Source organism: Amblyomma maculatum, chromosome 2, assembly GCF_055883805.1.
Source record: "Amblyomma maculatum isolate TAMU_Amacu chromosome 2, ASM5588380v1, whole genome shotgun sequence".
In the NCBI taxonomy this organism is placed as follows: Eukaryota; Metazoa; Arthropoda; class Arachnida; order Ixodida; family Ixodidae; genus Amblyomma; species Amblyomma maculatum.
The window spans coordinates 85,526,776-85,550,222 of NC_139345.1; the positions used below are offsets into that span (position 1 = coordinate 85,526,776).

A 23,447-nucleotide genomic window follows, 5' to 3' on the forward strand; every position below is an offset into this window, starting at 1 on the left:
TTTCAGGCGCTTATGCCTGCCATCTACCTCAGGGTACCCCTCTTCACGCTGAACTCCTCGCGATTTGGGGAGCCTTGTCGGGAGTGCCTTGCACCGGAACTGGGTCACTACGTATTCTTACTGATTCCTTTGAAGCTTACAAGGAAATCGCTACTCCGGGTTCACAAGATGCAACAGCTACGGCTATACAGCGCCTCCTTAAACGCCACCAACTCGCGACCAGAACTGTCGCTATTCACTGGACCCCAGGTCACTTGGACGAATCAGGGGGCAATGCGGCGGCACACGCCGCGGCTGCCTTGGCAGGTGGGATGTCCACATTTACTTCCCCACCCCCCTTGCTTCATCCTTATTCGACCTTGGGCGGGCAACTCACCCCTTCTCTTGCCCTTATGCACTATACTCGGACCAGTCTTCGTAGCCTCAGTCAGCATCGCATGCAGGTGGCCACACCAGACCCACCTTTTACGAGAAGAACCCACCTCACCCGAAGTCAAGAAGTCTTTTTGAATAAGCTCATCGCCCATGCGGCTTACACGCCACGTATTATGGCCCGCTGGCGTCAGTATAAAGAGAAAATGATTACGTGCCCCCACTGTACGACTCTAACCTGCGGCGGCATATCTCATTTACTTTGGGAATGCCCTGCTTTTTCTACTGGACGCCCCGAGATCGAACCCTACCGCCTGAACTACCGTTCCCTTCTAGAAACTGATGCGAACACACAGATGATATTTGCCAAGTATGGCTCGCTTAGTGGCCTGGTTAGAGCAATGTGATTCGAGTGACGACCTAAATAAACAATGAAGATTATGTCTACTCCCCTTTATCCCCATCCATGGCCATGAGCCTTCCCATTCAATAAAGGACATTCAATCAATCACCACGCACGTGTATTACGTATTATAAACGAGAGAGAAACGTCAGGGCAGAACAAAGAAACACATCCGTCGATAGTGGAGACTCGCGAGTAGCAGTGGACTTTATTGAGGCACCACAATCCGGCACAACAATGCTGGATCAGCCTTCGTGAGTTCCCGCATTTGTCTTGGCTCGGGTGAAGACGACTGAGAAGCACCTCAAACTCGGCGAACTTAAATGGAGTGCGTTTATACCAGCGGATCCTTTTCAATGGAGTGGACATGAGTACACCCCCTTCTCACCCAGCCCGAGTGAAACCATTCCGACGGGCGACGAGCAAGGGCAAGTGGATTATACCGAGTGCGTGCGCGCTCCGATGAATAATAATAATGATAATTGGTTCACAGGAAGGGAAAGGCGCAGTATCTGTCACACTTGCTCTGTGGACACCTGAACCGCGCCGTAAGGGAAGGGATGAGGGTGGGAGTGAAAGTGGAAGTAGAGAAAGGGGAGCCGTAGTGGAGGGCTACGGAATTTCGACCACCTGGGGATCTTTAACGTGCGCTGACATCGCACAGCACACGGACGCCACTTCCGTGTGCTGTGCGATATCAGCGCACGTTAAAGATCCCCAGGTGGTCGAAATTCCGTAGCCCTCCACTACGGCTCCCCTTTCTCTCCTTCCACTTTCACTTCCACCCTCATCCCTGAACGCGAAATTGGAGGCATAGACGCCATTTGTAGCCCTCAAGCCGAAGGAAACAAACACGAATGAATGGACACATGTGGAAGATGGTACGGCGATAAGTGCTTCTAAGGAGCTGGCGTGCTAACTGCCGACATATTACACCAAAAATGTAGAGGGGTTTTTGTCATTCCCATCAGAATGAACCTGGGCAGACCGGGGTCATCATCAGCCGGACTATATACCCACAGCAGGGTGAAGGCCTCTTCCATATTCCTCCAATTACTACTGTCCTGTGCTAGCTGCATCCACCTGATCTCTGCGAACTTCTTAACCTCATCCGCCCACCCAACTTCCTGCCACCCCCTGCTGCGCTTTCCTTTTCTTGGAAACTAATTTGTTACCCTAAGCGACCATCGCTTATCCTATCTTCACACTATGCACCGCCCATTTCTTATTAATTTCCACTAGAATGTCATTAACTTGGTTGATTTCCCTGCCAGACGGGGGTACACTATGCTATACATGCACGATTTAGATATGGGTGTGCTGCTGCTATGTCGGCAATGCCAACCTCAAGGTCATGCGAGTCGCAACATTCCTAGTTTGGTTTGCCTGCGTGAACTAATTGCTTTTTTTTTGTCTTGATTTCTTCTGCGCTGCTTTAGGGCGTATGCGAATGCAACAACCGACAATTAACCCTTCTTCGAAAAAAAAAAAGATAATCATAATTCTCGTACGTGACAGTTGCGAGAAGCATATAGACACGCCTGCGAGCGGACAACGGTTCGCAGCAGCGAATTACAGGTTTCACACGCACAGATAACAAAGAAAGAGATCAATATACGAGTGAAAGCGAAACCATTGCACAGCACCGCCGGACAGGGCATGCACGCACCTCGCGGCGGCACCAGAACTGCATGCCAATCAATCGGGCACGGTGGTCAGCGGCGACGCATGCATGGGGCAGAGAGAGGCCCACGACAGGCAGCCATCATTCGCGGGGCACGAGGTCACGGTGGGCAAGAAGGGCGCGCGAGGAAAAGCCGAGTACGCGCGCAAGTGGACACGGGAGGGGGCGTGACAGGCGGTAGTCCTTCGCGGCCGTCAGTCTTCCAACCGATGGCAGGCACTGCAGCAGCAAGGCGCAAAGCACAGTGACTGACCCAACTGGTTCCGGCGGCTCGCTTTGTGGAGGCAAGACCTCTCATGCAATAACCTGTGAACGCGGCGTCATTTTTTTTTTTTTTTTTTTTTTCATACGAGGCATTCAGAACAACGCTGCCTTTAGTCAACCTAGGACACGAACGCGGCGAGGGAAAATGCGCGGCTTGTAGCTTTGCAAGTCATGACTGCGATATTTCGAAAAAATGTCGCAGAACGGTAAGTGAATTCATCGCCTGAAAAGCGAAGTTTTGTGGCACAGGCGAAAGATATTGTTAGGTGCGCTACATAAGCACGCTGTGATCTCCGTAAGTGCCACGTCCTAGACGTATATGGCGTGGCCCATGCTAAGTGGGACACCTCCGGCGAAGAAGGTAACAGCACAAGCACACTGCAGTGTACTGGCGACGGACGAGGCAGTGAATAGTTATACGCGCATCCCAGAAGCGAAACCAGTCAGACCTGTGCGACCCACAAACCGAGTCGCCCCTTTTCGTCGCCGGCACGCAGCACAGGTGCCGGCGTTTGGTGTTCCTGTGCAGCAGCACAGGAACACCAAACGCCACGCGAAGGGTCCTTCAAACGCTGCATGCTCGTTCGGTGAAGGCCTCCACAACGCCGTCACTGACGCGATTTAGTGGCCACATCCCGCAATCCGTGTACAAAGCGATATCTTGGCAGATGCCGACCGTGTCGCACCATGCAGACCGATTCGAACAAAGTATACGTGCGAGCCGCTGAGCGAATACCAGCGGGATGCCAGCACAGTTGCGCTATACGGAAGGCAGAGAGGGGGACAGAGTCATCACGTCGCGAAGCCACAGGATAAAAGGAAAATGGAACGCGACAGAACAATGATCGCGGTGAGCAAGAAGAAAGAACGAAGGACGAAATACATCTTCTTTGCGCACCGTCCTGCGGCATGGAGAACGCCGAATGCGGAGGAACAGAACACACAGCAGGGAAGCTATATAGCCTTACGGCAGCGGGTCACGAAATATCGTGACGGGGCGGGGCTGGTGGGCGTCTAACGAAAGGAGTTACGTGTGTGCTCAACGGCTCGGAAAACGTGACGAACGCGTCATGTCTCCTAGTACAAAAGGGGCGATGCTCACATTTCGCGCGTACCTCCCATCTACATGCGTCATGCAGGGAAGGTGTGGCATATGCGGACATTGTGACGATGCAGCATCGCACTGGCACTGTGATGTTTATTCGCCAAGGATACAGGGAGCTCCATATAGTCCAGGCTGCACGAATCATCGGCTCAATATTATGGGGCGTGTTGGCACCAATACACTGCGAGCACAAATACTGGGCTGATGGTTTGTTGGTGCCTGGTTATAGCTTCGCAGCCGCTTGCAGTGCGCTCGTGTACTGCGGACAGAAGGAGGTTCCCCTGCCAGCAATGCTCCAACCGGTACCGGAGTGAAGACTATTCCGAATCATGACGTGGGAAATAACGCAAAGCACCAATGCAGCGAACCACAAAGGTGGCAGCAGCACGTCAAAACAACCACAAGAAACTTGCACTGTGACGTGAACACGTTCTGGCATTGCTTCGCAGGACTCAAGCATCTCACACATTCGGTACTGTAAATCGAAGGTGAACAGTGAACACAATGAAGAATTTCGCCGCAAAAAGCGACGCGTCCCTGCCAGCAACGCAAAACCCTCAGGCACTATTTCTGAACGCCCCGCCGCTTAATTTGAAACTGAGTGAACCGCAAAAGCAACTCGGGCCAATTCGAGACATTTAATGCCCGCCCTTCACACGACTACCCTCACTCAGTTCAATGGCGACAGTCCCTTAAAGGACCATTAAATGTGTTCATAAACCGGTGTACGATGCATGCGACTACTTTATCGGCCCAGTTTTCGAGCGACAATTCATTGGCTCCTCACCTGCGCCGTCCTCTGAAGACAGGATCGACGCGTGCGCGTCGCCGCCGGCTTCTCGGGCACTACACCAGCGGGCCGGCCAATGCGTCACGACTCACGACGAGGCGTCACGGTCGGGCATATCGCGCACAACACAGGCCCGGCGCTACACTTCACACGAACACTCGGGAATCGAAAGCACACGGAGGAAAAAGGAAGAGAACAGCACTGCGAAAGCACGCCGCCGGCCCCGATCACGGTCGATGCACAACGACGTCTGCACGGAGATCAGCAGCAGTTCGATGCGGCGGAACAATAATGACGACGACGAGGCAGCGCCGACGGAGAAAGGAATTCCAACAAAGGAAGGCACTGGCCGAGCCCTGCTGGCGCGCCGGTCGGCGGTTGAGCCGAGAGTGTTGTGTGTGCCGCTGGCGGGGGCTCGCGCTAGCGCCAGCGAACGATTGCCGCCGCCGCCGCAGCTCGCGCACGTGTATCAGAAGGCTATATCTATCGCGCAGTGTCTTCCTCCCTTGCTCCTCGAGGTGACCCCTCTCCCGAGAGCACAGATGACGGCGAGGGAGAGAGAATCATCAACTAAGCCTACTCTCTCTCTTCTTTCTAGAAAGAGAAAAAGGAAAGAGAGAGAGGAGCCTGGTTGCTGACCGCACAAAGGAGCTACTTGCTTCTCCAAAACTATAAAGACACACGCAGTCGAGCGGCGGTAAGGACTGGAACCAGGTCACACAGGCCGACGGCGGCTCCCTTTCTCTCGGCGCGGACCCGTCCGATAGCCGTCCTCCGGCGATCGGCGTTTTCTCCCTTGCTTTGCCCGCGGTGCCCCCGAGCTACTGCTGCTCCTGCTGTTGGTGGCACCAGCCAGCAGAGAGTGCCTTTCTTTTGGCTCCAATCAAGAGACATCGAAGGAGCGACACACACATGCCGTCGATCGACAGATCACGACTGCGGCCGCTTTACTCTGGTGGTCGTCCGCTGATACGGTCGTACCCTGCTACTCGACGTGCTCGTATAGTTAGCAACGACGCGAAGTGGGCGTGCGTGTCGGCGTGTGGAACAGACGAGAAGAAGAAAAAAAGATACGAGACTGTCCGCCTTCTTCCCCTATGGCACACGTCTATTTGCTCCTAGGGCGGGTCTCCACCGCGAACTACAATCTGGTAGCTAAATATAATGCCGCGCTTATCAAGACAGAGAAATATAATATAAAAAAAAATACTAAAATAAAAGCGAGCACAAGAAACCAGCCAGAGCTACCACTCGCTGTCTTCGCAGCACTGAGGCTAAATAGAGCGTACTCCTCGACACAGGCCGCGCGGTTAACAGCCTTTCGCTTTCATTCCGTTTAACCTTGACGCCTTTCTTTCAGATTGTGGCGAAAAAGCCGAGGAAAGTTTCCAAAGTAGGTCACTGCTGCGGTTGGAAGCGTAGCGAACTGACAGAGTGACCCGTACAGACACCCAGTTTCCAGAATGCGGTCTACAGAAGGAAAGCAGGAAACTCCTAAAGAAAAAAAAAAAAATCCCATCAAAGGAACCGCGCACTCAGTGAGTGAACGAAATGTCGCAAGTATACAAGTACAACACTGGCTTCCCCAAGTGTTCACAACTATCCCGGGAACCTATATTTGGCTCTTTACGCGTAGCTATACCTCCAAGACAGGCAAGAAAAAGTACAAAAAGCGACGAATCTTTTGCATCGGTAGCTATACCTCCTGCATTGCCGAAGGCGCAGCGAATGAAGTTATATTTATTCGCATTTTTTCTGTTCTCCGAATGTCACTCCGAAAACGTGCTGCCAACCGTTGCTTAAGCACTCCATTTAAAACGGTCCAATTTCAAGGACGGCGCGAAATTCCCGATTCTGAGAAATCCGTGCCGCATCTGGGCAATAATGCCATTCAGTAATGTTGCAAGAGGACTGCACTCCAGTTTCGGAATCGACTCTTGCGTCAACCGCGTGTGGGAGTATTTTTGCACTTCGCTCGAAACCTGTCAATACGGAGCGATCGGCGCCAAGCATGGCGCCGATGTTCTCGCGACATCACAGTATCGATAACTGACTTTGTACAGGTGCGGCCGTGCTTTCTGCGAAAGATGACGTCCATTCGTAATATATCAGTTCGAGCAGAGATACCGGACTATGCATGTCCGCAACTGTGACTCGTTTCCGAGAACATTCACTGCTTTACAGGCCTCACTGCAGTAAGGCATTTTCTGAACCGGTACCTTCTAAATAATAGAGCTCATATCACTATGAGTGTATTGGATGCAATTTTCTGCGAGACGGCCAGGCTCGGCGTAGCGCTGCACTGCGGAGTATATAGCCAAAAGCGCTGCGCGCGAGCAATCTTTTTTTTTTTTTTTTTTTTTTTTTTTTTTTTTTTTGCTAATGGGGACGATTAACACGAAGAGTTCTTTAACTCTGAACACCCATTTTTTATATTTTCGGAAGGGACAAATTTGCGGATTTTTGCGCGAGTCCAAACATTTGCCAAATATTTTTTCCCAGGTAAGCGTAAGAGTTTTTTTCTTTGTGTGATTAGTTCCGTACGAGCTACAATCAAATTATATGCAAACCACCCTAAAATACTTGTTAATTCTCACGGTAAGCAATAAATGTTAGCAGCTACAAGCGTGGTAAACGCACAACGGCGACAATATACAGTGTGTAGTCTACTTTCTCCCACTCGCCGGCATACCACAAGATGGGGATAAAACGCTCATCTAGTATTTCTCACGAGGCCATGGAAGTCAACGAACTTAAGGACGACATTCCTCGGCCACGGCACTCTCGAAAATCGCAAATGGTCTCCTTTATCGCTTTGTGTCAAGGGCACGACCATGATAACACACAGAGAATCTATAAGTAAGGACAGGAGGCAACGATTTTTACAACGGCTAGCTAGACTATTATAGCCTCAGAATTTCTTCCGCTGCTATGAAAGAGTCGCCATTTTCGCATTCTGCATCTGTTTTGCCCCTCACGAGACAAGGCGCAAACGGTTAACTATAAATCAAGAAACTTCCACGGCAAACAGCCTGGAAGCTCGTTCGAGAAGTCTTCGTCATTCATCACACCGCGTCCGTCCTCGTCGCATATGCCCAAGGCTACGACCTCTCCACGAGCTTTACAGATGATTTGGTTGCCATAGCGTTGAAGGCAGGTATTGCTGCATATCGGGTCTTGCATCTGCTGCACTTTGACTGGAGCAAAGTGCAGCAGATGCAAGACCGATATGCAGCAATACCTGCTTCAACGCTATGGCAAACCAAATCATCTGTAAAGCTCGTGGAGAGGTCGTAGCCTTGGGCATATGCCGACGAGGAGGACGCGACGGACCATTGGGAACATAATGGCCGGGGATCTATACACAACGGCCGTCTTACAGACGCATATCTTGCCCCTTATGGCCGCGCCACTGTCGGTGCAAGCTGGTTCGTCCGTTATGAAACAAACGGTGATGAGCCCACAGCGAACGCGCGCTTCCTTGCCGTGAAGCGAGCAGATTTTGCTTCGCGTTTCCCGTACGCGGAGAACCGCGCAAGCGTAGAATGGCCCCCCGAACATGGTGTGAGTACGTACAGCGAGCAATTAGGTGAGACTGGTGAACGGAGGAGCCGGTCTATTGCATGTCCACTCTCCTCCTTTATTTTCGCCCGTTGTTTTCACCAAGGGCTTCAAGAGAAAATTTGCAAATCATGAACGAGAACAAGCGTACGCCGACGATGCGAGGCGCCACCAGCAGCTTGGAAAACAGGCAGCGAGCAGAATTAATCACGCCGCCGTTAGCAAACAAACACGAGTCCCAAGGTCCCTTCTTATGCACGCAGATTTTTCTTCAATGAGGGCTGTGATTATACGACGGCATTAAAGAAGGCGCTACTAAAAATACAATTTCCTTCGCTTCCTCCTCATGCTGCGCTGTTTCCAAAGCCGGCTGGAAAATGAAGCAGCACGACCTTCGTTTCCGCGAGGTTCTCGTCCAGATATTGCGGCCAGAAATAAATCGAAGCTGACCGACTTAAGGTATACCTGTTCGTTTTCTTAAGGCGTCCCAAAACTGGCCCGACACCTACATCGTAGCCTGCCTCCGCGGCTTTTCCCACGGCGCGGCCGCCAAAGCCTTCCCTGCAGCGAGAAGACAGCATCATCATAATCAGCAACGATGCTGGAGCTGTACCCCCCCCCCTCCCCCCCCCCCCCCCCCCCCCCCCACACACACACACGAACACCCCCGCTGCTTTTATGCTTTTCTTTGTTTTATGAAAAGCACATACACAACAGCAGTCGCCGAGATGGGCTGTCGTTGTTGTCAGCCTTTCATCCTTATGCAAAGGGCACTCCACTTGTTGACCACCGCAGGTCGACAGGTAGGCACGCACACACGCAGGCGGGAAGACCCCCGAGTGACAAGCACTTGAAAATGCGTCTCATGGCTGTCTCTCTGCGGTCATCCGAGCTGTCAGCAAGGACGCGCCGCGAAGGACGGGCCAGGCACCGACCTATGCGCCAACGACCGCGAATGGCGTCGCTGAACAGCGATCGCGCAAAGAACACACAAACAAACAAATAGAGGGAAAGAGAACCGTCTCCTCGTGCACAAAGGCAGCGAGACAAGCGCTGACGACCGTGGAGGATGGGCTGGCGCGGTAGTGGAGGACGATCTGGCCGCGCGCGCGTCTGGCTCGTAATGCATACGCTCGTTCCGCTGTCGTCGCTCCTCCTCGTGTTTCGGGCTTCAGTGTCACCTGCGGCAGCAGCAGCCGCAGGCCCCTTCGGTAGCGGCAAGCCAGCACTGGCGGTGCCTCGCGCACTCGGTGACGTCGTATTAACCTGGCCGCCAAATCCACACGTACGCGGTACATAGGCACACGAATAAGCTCTGTTTTGTCAGCGCAAGTGCATCGAACAGTGCGCACTTCGCCGGTCCGCGTTTGAAGAGCGGTGAAACATGCAGAGCCCGCAGGCCACAGCTACCGCTAAGCTGCAAGACGCCGAATATGTAGAAGTGTATACATGGATTTTTATAGCACGATACAAGCGGAGTAAATGGTCCTGAAAAAAGCTGTCCAACTGTCCTTTGTAGCCGCACTCCTGTATTTATGCGGAAGCCAGAAAATAACTATCAGCTCAGATATAAGAGTCCCCCACAATTCATCATGTGGCATATAGCTTTAACAAGATGTGATGTTAAAATAGCGCTAGAAACACGGACTGATAGAAAGATCTGTACGTGTTTTTCCAGCGCCGTTTTAACATAATGTCCATCCAACTCGCCCAAGAAGCCACTCTTTAACAAGGATTGCGAAGTGCCTACACTAAACATGCGTCGACTAGGAAGCTGCTAAACAGCTCACGGAATGAAAGAAAACACCACGATTAAAAAAAAAAAAAGTGGCAGGATTCTAACGCATTTAAATTGAGCGCGATTTAAAAAAACTTGCGATTTCAAAAAACAGCATTACTGCTGACGTAAATCAGATGATTGTCTAGGGGCGACACCTAGTAGTTGGCATTGGAACTCACATGTCAAATGTCACAATGTCCATCCACCAAGGTGACCCTAGACGAAGGTGGAACTCGGGTGCCGCTGGACGGATCCTCGACGGCATCGACGCCCGCTCCACATCCGGAAGTGCCGCTGATCGAAGGACTTAGGAGTAGAAGGACGAAAACTTTGTTTATTTACATTATTAGGAGGAGTAGAGAAGAACTAACGATGCCCGAACACGAACACGAACACGAACACACACACACGAACACACACACACACACACACACACACACACACACACACACACACACACACACACACACACACACACACACACACACACACACACACACACACACACACACACACACACACACACACACACACACACACACACAGTTTTAAAAAGTTCGTGTTCCCCAGGTTCGATCCCTAGGTGAATGGCGGGATCGTCGTTGAGGGAGTGTCCTTATCCCTTTAATGTCACTCACATTAACGCACTTTCACTCTCGCAGACACGCCCCCTCGAAAGTTTAGACTTGGTGGTGAGGAGGAAGCCGTCGTGGCGGTGTAGATGGCAGCACACGAGGAGCTCGGTGTCTGCCGGCGTCTCATAGTCTGGGACACATCTTCGATCGGTGTCTGCCGGCGTCTCAGGGTCTGAGACACACCTGTGTCGAACGGGCCGCCGCGCGCCGTCAGGCAAGAGGAATTGGAGAAGTGTAACCAGAGATGGTCTGTCACTCCGTTCGACTCCTCAGAAGAGATGTCTGCGCGGCCTCATTGAGGGTACTCGGGAGACACTTGAACCTTTTGTTCCCGATGGCCCGTAGTTGACCGCTGTCGCTGACCGGCGGAACAACCCCGTGTTCCTTTCAGGCTTTCTTTTGTGATGCCCACTCCAAGTCGTGTCTCGACGTCACCGTTCCTGACCGTTCACCTCTTTCGGTCGGGACTTCTTGCCTTGATGGTCGAAAGCGGCAGCTCCCGTGTCGACTCGATGTCGCCACCCTTAACAACGGGAAGGGCCACTTTATGCTGTATAAATATGGCTTGGCTATGGGTGGGCTGTCACTACACTAGGGTCGGCCAATGTCAACATGAAATGAAGGTCATATGAGCAAGCCACAACATTCTTAATTGGGTCGACCGCGGCTTTTGCACTAAACACCGTATGCCGCACCATTAGATGTCACTTCGCGTGTTCTCTTGCGGAAGCTGTACACCTAGCTGCAAGCACCAACTGCGAGACGCTCCTGGCAAGCGGGAGGTGCCGGAATATAGCGCTTTCCTTATCCGAAGCAGCAAAGCTGAAAGGGGACAGCAGGCTGGCGCGAGGATCGCCACACCACATCGCCACATTCGACGCAGGAGGCGGTTGCCAGAAAACTGCAAAGCGCGCATCGCTGGTGCTCGCCGAGCCGACACACCACACCTCGGTCGAAAAGAAAGAACGTTCGAGCCCGCAGCGGTCAAGGATACCGCCGCGCAACGAAGCAAGACAAACGACCGCGCGCTCAACGTCTCAGCGAGACTCGCTGCCTCGCTGCCTCGGTGGGTCGGATAGGCTTACGCGGAGCCGGTTCGTGCTTTTCGTTGATTCGATTTCTATTTGCGGATCAGAGCGCACGTCGCCGATGCCTCACGAGTCAGCCACGGATGAACAAGTGACGAGGTGCCGTTTAGCCGTCGAGGCGATATACGCGACGTAAGTGACGCATATACATGATGTGTATCAGGGAAACCTGAAACCATTGTTAAAATACTAACTTTTTTAAAGTGAAAAGATGCCTTGTATACGGTAACGCAATGCCAGAGCCGGCGCGCGGACGCCAGAAAACAGGCGGTCACGTTAACTAGCAAGCTGGTCAAGTATGAATTCAGACTTAACCTTGTAACTATTAGACAGGCGCTTGGTTGCAGTTAGAGACATCCGGCGAATATGAAACGATACAATAGGTTACAGGAGAACGCGAAATGATGCAACTCGAAGAGCCGCATAGACTCAGAAACTAGCCCTGAAGCGGTTAAAAGAAAAAGAAGGATGAACGCCAGGAAACTAGTTTGGTGGTCAGAGCACTCCGGTAGAGCACCGAGAGCCACGCTGTTAATCGGAGCCAGAATTTTTCTACAAGCAGTGGTATGCTGCTCAGTGCAAAAAAAAAAAAAAAAAAAAAAAAAAAAAAGAAAAAATATGTAGAAGTCATCAGTGTTTCGGCTCAATCCATGAAACAATCGAAGGCACATGCAACGTACGCTCACATTCAACTGCAAAGTACCGCAGGTTTTATGGCCGCGAACAGCAAAAATCACGTCTAATGTTTCGCATACAATGAATCGAAAGTACACTGGTCAATACAACAGATTTAGATGCGTGTCCAGAAAATAAACGCACGCGGCCGTGCACCAAGCAATTCGCTACGAAAGGCAAGACGAAAACTGGACTAACGCGACCACGTGCAGCATTAATTTCGTTTCCGTACGCATTGTGGCAGAGCGGACAAGCTGCAACACGGATTGAATCGAAAACGACTCGTGCCCTATTTCAGAGAGAACATGCCGTCACAACTTCAACTTCACTGTTTAATATTTCAACAACAGCGCATATATCACTGGCTTGTGGGCTTGCGCCACGGCTTGCGCGGCTCAATCGGAGATGGGAGCACAGATACATGAATCACAACATGTCAGCAAGGATATGAAACCCTTTACAGCGCCTTCATACAAAGGACTGCCAAGCGTCTATAGTAAGTCTGCTGAACGGCACATTGCAGTGCCAGCCATGCACGATTGCTATACGAGCCCTGCAACAATGCGCTTTTTTGTGCAAAAGAGGAAGTATCCGCGACCACTTAAAATGCATCATGAGAAATAGAGCTCTTCGGATTAATAAGGAAACAAAAAAATAGGGAAGGGCATATTTTACTATACAGGACCCCACGCAGTGAAATTCGAGTGTATACGCTTCAGAGGAAGACGCCGACAGGTATACTAAATTGCAGCATAAGCAAGTAACTCACCTGAGCTTTTCTCAGCATTGCAGGTAGCGAGACCGTGCACGCCGTATATGCGGGGATGTCGCGTCAAACACGCAAACACAAACTATTTGCAAGGAAATATCGGCCGTTCCAAGCGATAACCACGATTGCGACGCGACGGCAGGGCGCCCGTACCTATGCTGGCAGTCGTTGGGCGATAAGGGCGTAAGAGATAGAGGATGATACGGGGCTGTTGTATAGTACGACGCACGTGACATCCAGGCAACTCCCAAACTCGTGCCAACAAAACGAGCGTGTGATGCTCAAACTACCCGCGGTGTCAAGTCGTCACCCTGAACGCTCGATTGGCGCGGAGCTTTGCGCTTATGACAATCGCCGCTGCCTGGCGGGTCATGTGCAGTTTTTACACACGACGAGTTAAACACGACCAAGGGAATGTTTGGTATGGTTTGTGGAGTTTAACGCCCCAAAGCGACTCAAGCTAGTGCGGACGTCGCAACGGAAGGCTTCGAAAATTTCGACCACCTGGGGTTCTTTAACGTGCACTGACACCGCACGGCAAACGGGCACCTTGTGCTACGGCCGGGATTCGATCCCGCAAACTTGAGTCCAGCAGTCGAGCGCCCTAACCACGTTTAATGCATCGTGTCAGATTTATAGCCTTATATAGGTCACTCAAACACGTTTTCCCCCCGGCGCGCTGTTTATGTGAGGGTTTCATGCGTGGTGTGCGGTCGACTGTACATATACAGCCAATATCAAATGATATATGGGCAGTTTCGGCAGCCAAGAATTTACTTGCATTTCGCAAAATAGCAAGAAAAAAAATCGTTTGATACGGCTTTCATTCCAGTTTTAGCCGTGAACAGCAACAAAAGAGTTCCTAAAAAATAAAATAACGCAATAATAAGCAAACAAGATGTCATTATATAAAGATGTCTTATATACCTCCCTACCGAACTAGAGCAGAAACTATCATTGTTATTATCGGCGTCTCTCATAGCCGTCGCTTTAGGGCGTTAAACCCCACAAACCAAACTATCATTTTTGTTATCTTTTACAGAGAATGACGATGCACAGATATTGCGATAACCCGACGAAAAATGCGAAGGCAAGGCAGCCGAAGGTCTCTAAAGGAAATAGCTTTGATTACAAGACAAGGCCAGCGTACGGGGGTGGCAGAAAGGTAGATGGGCGGATGAGATTAAGAAGTTTGCTGGGGTCAAGTGGATGCAGCTAGCACAGGACACTGTTAAATAGAAGGATGCCGAGAGGTCAATGGACTGTTACGACCAAGCATCCGCATTTGCGCGCTCTATTGTTCGCCTGTGGGCATGGAAAAGTATTGTGGAAATGTGGTGATGGTCCAATGGCTCTAAGTGAGCCTGTTTCCAGGAATCCTGTTTTGTAAGCCTGTTTTGCTTTGTGGACAACCTGCAAATGCCAAATTGACCCTGTCAAGAGAACGTCTGGAAAAACACAAAGAAACGTCCCCCTGCGGGAAATAGCAGGAAGTGCTTTCTTTCTTTTGTTCACCCTTCCAGTCGAGAAGTGCTATCCTCCAGTGATGAATGCCTCCTATCCAAAGGAGACGACAGAGTGACATGTCCGCTGACGTGCAGGACAAGAAAGGAGCATGACTCATACGGCCATTAAGTGATTTCCCGGGAATGCAGGAAAGATTTGCAATTGTCGAAAAGGGACAATGTTGGGAGCCCTATGCGGCGCCACGTGCACTCGGGTTTCTGAGAAGTAAAACCCCTTGTCAGAACCAGCCTGTGGTTTCTTTGCTGAAGAATAGAAATGTACCTCCTCTCCTCGCCGTTCCCAAGCTTTTCCCGCCAACAAGTGATCACGCCCAACGAATGAATGCCGGACCAGTCAGTGCTTCAGACCATCAGTGCAGTGATGTGTTCGATTGGATGCCGATACCTGAGGGGCGTGCCCTGGATTTGGTTGGTCAACATCTTCAGAGAGGGGCTGGACATAGGGGGGGTTTTAAGGACGCTGCAGAGCACGAAATGTCGCTCTGGGCCCTGGGTAAACGGCTCATCCAGTCGCTTCTCGCTATGAACTCTTAACGCTTGTCATTTTGCTGATGTACCCTTCTTTTTCGTGTAAATAATCTTGTAAATAAGTTTCTCAAAGTGCCATTAAACCTGCTTGTACATATTTCACCAACTTCGAAGATTCAATCCTACTTCAACCCCGAGTCTCTGCACGCTACCAAGTGAAGGCCGGGTCGACGTAGCCCCAGCGTCACGACAACTGGTGACCAGCGTTGGGATCTGAATCTACAAGCCACAACATCTGATGACTGGAGGTGGGATCTGGATCTACAAGCTACAACATCTGGTGATTCGAGGTGGATCAGAATCTACAAGCCACATCTTGTGATCGGAGGTGGCATCTCAAGCAACAATCGGCCAACAAGAGAGCAGCTCGGAACATCGATCGCATGTGTGGGTGAGTGCTTGGCTTTTCTTCTGATGTGGACCAGGTTCTAGAACAGGGTTAGATTTTAGAACTGGTAAAAAGTGTTGAAACGCCTTTAGGTTTGGTAGTTTGCACTGTTGTTTTGGAAGTAGCCGACACTCGGAGCGATCATGGACCTACAAAAGCTGCAGAAACCGGAACTGTTGCAATTGTGTGAGGAATTGGGAATTGATACAAGTGGTTTGGCACGAAAACCCTTGATTATAAAGGCAATCACTGATCTGGGAACCGATGATGAGGAGCTCAGTGAAGCATGGAACCTCATCGGGCAAAAAAAGGAACAGCTCAGACAGCAGAAAGAGCGGGAAAGAGAGGAAAAGAAGCTAGAAATTGAGCTCCGGAAATTAGAACTAGAGTTGAGCAAGAGGTCGGGCGATTGTCCCCAGCTAGCGGTACCTCGTCTCAACAAGGAGGCAGATTTCAAGATGTCAAAGTACATGCAGCCATATGTGATATCAGGGGATATCGGTCTGTATCTGGCTAACTTTGAGCGAACTTGCGAAAAACTGTCCTTCCAGCGAGACACTTGGTCTCAGAGATTATTGACGGTTCTGCCCTGCGAGGCAGCGGAGGTTGTCGCGCGGCTAAGCAAGGAGGACGCGGACAACTACGAGAAGGTCAAAGCTTGCCTTCTGAGAAAGTATAGGCTTAGCGCCGAGGCGTTCAGACAACGTTTTCGGAACGCTACTAAGTCCAGGGACGAGAGTTACCCTGAATTCCTGTACAATTTAAGAGTAAATTTGGGCGAGTGGCTAAAGAGCACAGATTCCTACAGTGATAGGGACGCTGTAGTCGAGCGAATTCTTTTGGAACAGTTTTATAACTGCCTCCCAGAAAAAGAAAGAAATTGGTTACAGGACCGAGGCGAAATTAAGTCGGCAACTGAAGCTGCCGAACTTATTGAGGAGTATGCTTCGCGCCGACAATTCAGCAACCCAGCAGTGGATAGGCCCCGCAATCCCAAGTTCAGTGTGAAAAACCGTCAGGAAAGGCACTTTGCTAGAGTTGGAAACGAAGAAATGAAGGTTTCTTCAGGCAAATTCCCTAGAAAGGACGGCAGTGAGAAAAGTGGGGAAGTGACCAACGTGCAGAACACAAAGAATAAGCTTGAGGCTAGGAAGCCGCTCACATGCTTTAGGTGTAATGAGCAGGGTCACATCGCCGTCAACTGCCGGAAAGAAAAGATTGCTTTCTCGTATGTCAGGGACTGCGATGAAAATATGCAGCTTTTAGAACCCTACCTGCATGACCTAGTAGTCAACGGGAAGCCTTGCAAGGTACTGCGCGATTCGGCCGCAACGATGGATGTTGTCCATCCGGCGTATGTATCGCCTTCCGACTATACAGGACAGTGTGCATGGACCCGACAGGTAGTTGAGGAACAGAGTGTGTGCTTGCCGATCGCGAACGTGGTCATCGAGGGCCCTTTCGGCGAATTAACAACCGAGGCTGCCGTTTCAGGAAAGCTTCCTAAGTGCTATCCGTATTTGTTCTCCAACAAATCGGACATGCTGCTGCGAAAGAGGGGCATCCTTTTCGGAGACAGAGTTGTGCAAGCCTTAACACGTTCAAAGGCGCGAGAACTAGCTACACTGCTAATTCCAGAAAAATCCACCGCGGAGGAAACGACAGCTAAAACAGTGGTCGATGCGGAAGACAGTGGGTCAGAAAACTTTGAGAGCAAGGCATCTCAAATAAGTCAACTTGAAAGTGAGCTTGATGAGACGCGGAATGAGGACGTCCTTGGGAGTAACCTCTTGCCGCCAGCGTCTAGTAATCTAACGAGACTTTTAAGTGAAAACCGAGAGGACTTAGCTATGGAGCAAACCGTGGTAAATCTAACGTTAAACCTTCCCGAGGAGATGGGGGATAACTTGATTTGCCTCAGCGGAAAAGGAAGCAACGCTCAGGAGCTTCTCAGAAAGACAGAGCAGAGAGGAGAACTAAAGAAATCCCAGCTGTCCGATCTGGGCGAAATAATAACAGAGTTTGAGGCCTGCTTCGTGGACAGGCCAGGCAGGACTGATTTGACTGAGCACGATATTGAGCTGACTTCAGACGTGCCAGTGCGATCAAGGTGCTACCGATTTTCTCCAAGGCAAAGAGAAATTCTGGATAGGGAAGTAACTCGCATGCTGGAATTAGGAGTAATAAAACCCTCGGAAAGCGATTATGCTTCGCCTATGATCTTAGTAGAAGCTCCAGGTAAAGACCCTAGGCCTGTGGTAGACTACCGAAAGCTAAATTCTCTCACCAGGGATCAAGTGTATCCTATTCCGAATATTGAGGAGAGAGTAGAACAGGTCAGTAGAGCGGCATATGTGACTACGCTGGACCTTACTCGAGGATACTGGCAAGTACCGCTCACTGAACGCGCCAGCAGATACGCGGCTTTCGTCACTCCGACGGGCAGCTACCAGCCAACAATGATGAGTTTCGGGCAAAAAAATGCTCCATTTTGTTTTTCCCGACTCATGGATAGGGTTTTAAAGGGGTGTGAAACATTCGCGGTGCCTTATTTAGACGACATTGCGGTTTTTTCCGACTCATGGGCGGACCATATGGTACATCTAAGAGCTGTACTGAGCCTTTTGCGTCAAGCTGGACTAACCGTAAAGGCCGAGAAATGTTGCCTGGCAAGGGCGACCGTGGACTACTTGGGTCACAATGTAGGTCAAGGTTTCAGGAAACCCAGCGAGATTAAGATTTCTGCGGTAGCAGACTATCCGCGGCCGAGCACGAAGACGGAAATTCGAGCATTCCTAGGTCTGACTGGGTACTACAATCACTACATCCCTAACTATTCAGCTTTGGCTAGCCCTCTGACCGACGCTCTCCGCAAGACAGAACCGACAAATGTAGTCTGGGACGAACAAAAGGAAGCCTCCTTCGTAAACCTGAAGGCTGTGCTGATTAGCCGTCCGGTATTGCGAGCTCCAGACTATAACCGAGAATTCACGGTCCAGTGTGATGCCAGTGATCGAGGGCTAGGTGCTGTTCTCTGCCAGAGAGATGACGACGGTAATGAGCACCCAGTGCTCTACCTGAGCAGAAAACTGAGTTCTAGAGAGAGGGCTTATTGCGCGTCAGAGAAAGAGTGCGCTTGCATTGTATGGGCCATTCAAAAATTGCAGTGCTATCTTGGAGGGGCCAAATTCACCGTAGAGACGGACCATTGTCCCCTGGCTTGGCTGCAAACTGCGACATCGAAGAACAGTCGCCTTCTTAGGTGGAGCTTGATTTTACAGCAGTACAATTTTGAAATAAGATACAAAAAGGGGAAGTTAAATGGGAATGCGGACGCGCTTAGCCGCTCTTTCTAAGCGGTCCGAGATGTTCCTCACCATGTGTCCAAATTGATAATCAGGTTTTTTTTTTTTTTTTTTTTTTTTTCGTGCGCTTGTATATGTGTGGCTATGTAAAGCAGCACGTTTGGTTTTCTAGGAATACGTGGGTCCTGAACGTCTTGAGAGTGGGCTTTTCTCGAACAACAATGGCAGTTTTCTTTTAACCTGGTCTCTTCAGACGGGAGCCGAGTGCTTGCTTCGACATGTGGTTGAGTTTCAGACAGCTCGAGCAATTTGGCCTACAACAATCAAGACAACGCGACAAGCAACAGCGAGCTTCAAGCGTTCACGTGCAGGCCATTAAGTCGTCTCTTCATGCAGCAGCTGGGACTGCTGCCCTCCGAGACTCTTCTGGCGGGGGAGGAGGCTGTTACGACCAAGCATCCGCATTTGCGCGCTCTATTGTTCGCCTGTGGGCATGGAAAAGTATTGTGGAAATGTGGTGATGGTCCAATGGCTCTAAGTGAGCCTGTTTCCAGGAATCCTGTTTTGTAAGCCTGTTTTGCTTTGTGGACAACCTGCAAATGCCAAATTGACCCTGTCAAGAGAACGTCTGGAAAAACACAAAGAAACGTCCCCCTGCGGGAAATAGCAGGAAGTGCTTTCTTTCTTTTGTTCACCCTTCCAGTCGAGAAGTGCTATCCTCCAGTGATGAATGCCTCCTATCCAAAGGAGACGACAGAGTGACATGTCCGCTGACGTGCAGGACAAGAAAGGAGCATGACTCATACGGCCATTAAGTGATTTCCCGGGAATGCAGGAAAGATTTGCAATTGTCGAAAAGGGACAATGTTGGGAGCCCTATGCGGCGCCACGTGCACTCGGGTTTCTGAGAAGTAAAACCCCTTGTCAGAACCAGCCTGTGGTTTCTTTGCTGAAGAATAGAAATGTACCTCCTCTCCTCGCCGTTCCCAAGCTTTTCCCGCCAACAAGTGATCACGCCCAACGAATGAATGCCGGACCAGTCAGTGCTTCAGACCATCAGTGCAGTGATGTGTTCGATTGGATGCCGATACCTGAGGGGCGTGCCCTGGATTTGGTTGGTCAACATCTTCAGAGAGGGGCTGGACATAGGGGGGGTTTTAAGGACGCTGCAGAGCACGAAATGTCGCTCTGGGCCCTGGGTAAACGGCTCATCCAGTCGCTTCTCGCTATGAACTCTTAACGCTTGTCATTTTGCTGATGTACCCTTCTTTTTCGTGTAAATAATCTTGTAAATAAGTTTCTCAAAGTGCCATTAAACCTGCTTGTACATATTTCACCAACTTCGAAGATTCAATCCTACTTCAACCCCGAGTCTCTGCACGCTACCAAGTGAAGGCCGGGTCGACGTAGCCCCAGCGTCACGACAGGACTTTGACGGAATATGACGATGAACGGACGTGCTGGAGTGACAAAGTTCGAGCTCTCCATCTGGCCAGTCCAAATTCGGCATTATACGAACTGGTCACTAATTAATTTAATCATTCCAGTTTTAAGCCGCGAACAACAACAACAAAAATTATTCCTGAAAATTTAAATTGCAAATGCTAGAGCACTTATGTGCTCAGTGAAACGGAGATATGCGCAATGACGCTCGCTTTCGCGACCTCAATTGCTTCAAATGATTCCTACAAATGCTGCACTCATGTCGTAAGGTACCAGAAGTGCGTTTCTTGTTTTTAATTTCAGGATCAGTCAGTCCCCCAGTTTAGCTGCAACACTCCCGTGGCGTTATCGGAAACCAAACACTTTGTTCTTTTTATTATTAGAGCAGTACAGTCACATCGTATTGCGACGACGACACAGCGGCTGCATCCATATGCCACTTTCAAACCTCGTACACATCGTGTAGCTTTCAACGTCGTTACCGAAAGAACTGGAGGCCGCACGTCGTAAAAAAGCGTATAGCAACTAGCCGCCCCTGCGTTCCGAGAAGCAAAAGCGGTGCCTCCCGCAGTGTTCAGTCACACTCCAGCGCACTCTGCGGCGCAGTTACGCACAGCCCCCAGCACGCATGTGTCGCAGACAGCGCGTCGCAACTGCAGCGGCAGAGCAGCCGCGAAGGTGTCTCCCCGCCCTCCGCGGCTGCTGCAGAGGAAGTGCTGCTGCTACGGCAGGAGCCTCGCAGGCCGGCAGGTAGTGAAGGCAGATCACGTGGGAGTCGTCGTCGTCGTCGCTGCCGTTGAGAGCGAATTCGGCCGCCGTACGAAAAAAACGCTGCGGGTGCGGCAGAGGGCACGCCAGGCGGACGCCATCCATCAGCGCGGCGAGAAGCCAAGGCCAGCGAGAGTGACCCGACTCCCTACTCCCGAGCGCGCACTAGCCAACACAATAGGGAGTTTTAGAATAGGGGGACCCTATCGGTTAGGGCGATAGGGTAATAGCGGGGTGCGAGTGCGCATGCGCAGAACCCAAGCGGGCCTTGGGTTTTTGGGTCAGCGGACGACGGCGACCCTATCTCGGCGAAATAGCGTGGACCCTATCGCCGGATAGGGTCGGGGAACATGGCGGCGTCCGGCCGAGCAGCGGCCGCTCGCCTCGGCACACATTCGTCGTTACCGCTGCATGGTGTCACGCGTTCACGGCAAACGAAAGGCCAACGAAGCCTGTGCTATGTCTCATGATGCCGGCACCACCAAATTGAAGCGATAAAACGCCCCATATCGTCTGATTGCTTCCGGATTTACCGAGCTGCTAGGCTTAGCGAGTTCGCATCGTGTGGTTGCCATGGGGACCAGGCGTCGAAAAGCGCGGAAGGTTCAAATGAGGTTTCCCGGCTCAGCCTGGATTGATTAAGATTGGTCGATTTCGTATTGTCTGAAGAAAACAGATTATATAAATGGTATTTTTAGGATATTTTTGTACAATGACAGCAGTTTCTGTTTAATAAGATAGCGTTATTTTGGCTTTTATATATTTAAATGCTTTCACGGTTTACTGTCAGGGCGCTGCAATCGACGAACGCAAGCCCCGCTCCGCTGCGTTGGGAAAACCCCTATTCTAAAACTCTCCGGTCGGCTCGAACGTTACGCCACGGCACGGTATTTTCTTGGGGGCCCCAATCCTTGGGTTCCCCTATTCTAAAACTCCCTATTGACCCATTATTCGTCGGCTACGCGCCGCTCGGTTCCGTTCCGTTCGATACTGCCGCCTGGCAAACAGAAAGAAGACGAGGCGGGGCCGCCGAAGTGTGTGCACATATGCGCGAAAGGGTTAATGCACAGCACCTCTCTCCGTCCTGGGATCGAATTATATAACGCGAGATGAATATCGCAAGGTGAAAGCGCTAATGCGACGGGCGTGTACGCCGCTGCATACCGCGGTCACGACGGCATCAATCCGCTCATTCGCACGCACAATGGCTTTCTACCGAACGCGCGGACACGCAATATCGTAAGTAGCAAAAACTAAGCGCAAAATCAAAGAGACGGCGAGAACGAAGAGGACACGAAATTAAATTTCCCCTGCGCGAAAGTGGCGTGGTTCTTGCATGTGTCAAGAGCTGCTCCACGCGACATGAATTAAATCTATATAGAGTAAATGTATATACACTGCCTCGGTCACGCCGAACAAAAGGAAATTTTGCTTCTTGCGTATCGCGCAAAAAATAGTAGCCCAAAACGCGTCGATGCCTACAGTTTCCTGCAGAGAGTGCCGCGCAGGTTTTCTTCCAAAGGAGAAAAGAGGGCAAGCACAGCGCGAAAGACACGCAGCGCCAACAGCTGAGCTGAATGAATGCAGCATCGGAGACCGCGCTCTTGAACTGCTGACCTTTTTGCGGCAAAGCACAGAGGGGTGCTGCCTAGCCACTGTTGCTATGGGGACACGACAGCACTGTGTAAACATCGGCCTTTTCAGACGCTAGCGGGCGATGTCGTTAAAACAGAGTATCACAACGACGGAATAATTTCAGGCTCCCTCGTTAGTGAATTAGAACTGAGTACAGAACTTGCGAAGGTATAATACTCCCTCCGTAATGTTTTCCCTAAATCAAGAGGACGCTTACCACGGGGCAGCAGAGCATCGGACAGCGCGCAGTGCAGGCGTAGCCGAGAGACGTTTCCTTTTTGAACGGCGCCCTTCTAATTGGACTGGCATCCGAAGAGAGAAAGAGTGCTTTAACTGACACCCGCGACGTTCATATGCCCATCCACGGCACACTACCAGGGGTAGAGTAGCCCCGACATTGATAGACACGTCCCAACACAGACCGTCCAATAAACAATACGATCAATGCCACACATCGGTCCCTCCCAGCGCTAGGCACTACACAGCCAGCAACGTTTCATGTCGTGATTCTTCGCATGTCAGCCCGAATACGCGACCTGAACGCTTGCCCGCGGAGATGCTCCTGACCCTTTTACAAGACAGCAGCACGATGGTCCCGTTACGCGAGCGTGCACGCGCAAGGAAGATGGCTAACACGGGGATAAGCCTTCAAAGTGGACCCACGACAGGGGTTCGCATAAGCGTAATAAAGCGTAAGACAGAAACGTCATACGCCCCTTTCCTTCCCG

General features: G+C 50.9%; 1 protein-coding gene across 6 annotated transcripts in view; it reads right to left on the reverse strand.

The window, feature by feature from the left end:
• The window catches only part of LOC146199191 (transmembrane protein 198), a 108,288-nt gene that overhangs the window by 50,913 nt on the left and 33,928 nt on the right, over positions 1–23,447 (reverse strand). Inside the window, exon 1 of one of the 6 annotated variants that reach the window (XM_084594663.1) lies at positions 13,127–13,147. The exons of 4 other annotated variants lie outside the window; for them this stretch is intronic. The gene's annotated coding sequence lies outside the window, so the exon portion shown is untranslated. Of the gene's footprint in view, positions 1–4,615; positions 4,638–13,126; positions 13,148–23,447 lie in introns of those variants that run through there. One more of the 6 variants, XM_084594661.1, reaches the window with a different exon arrangement.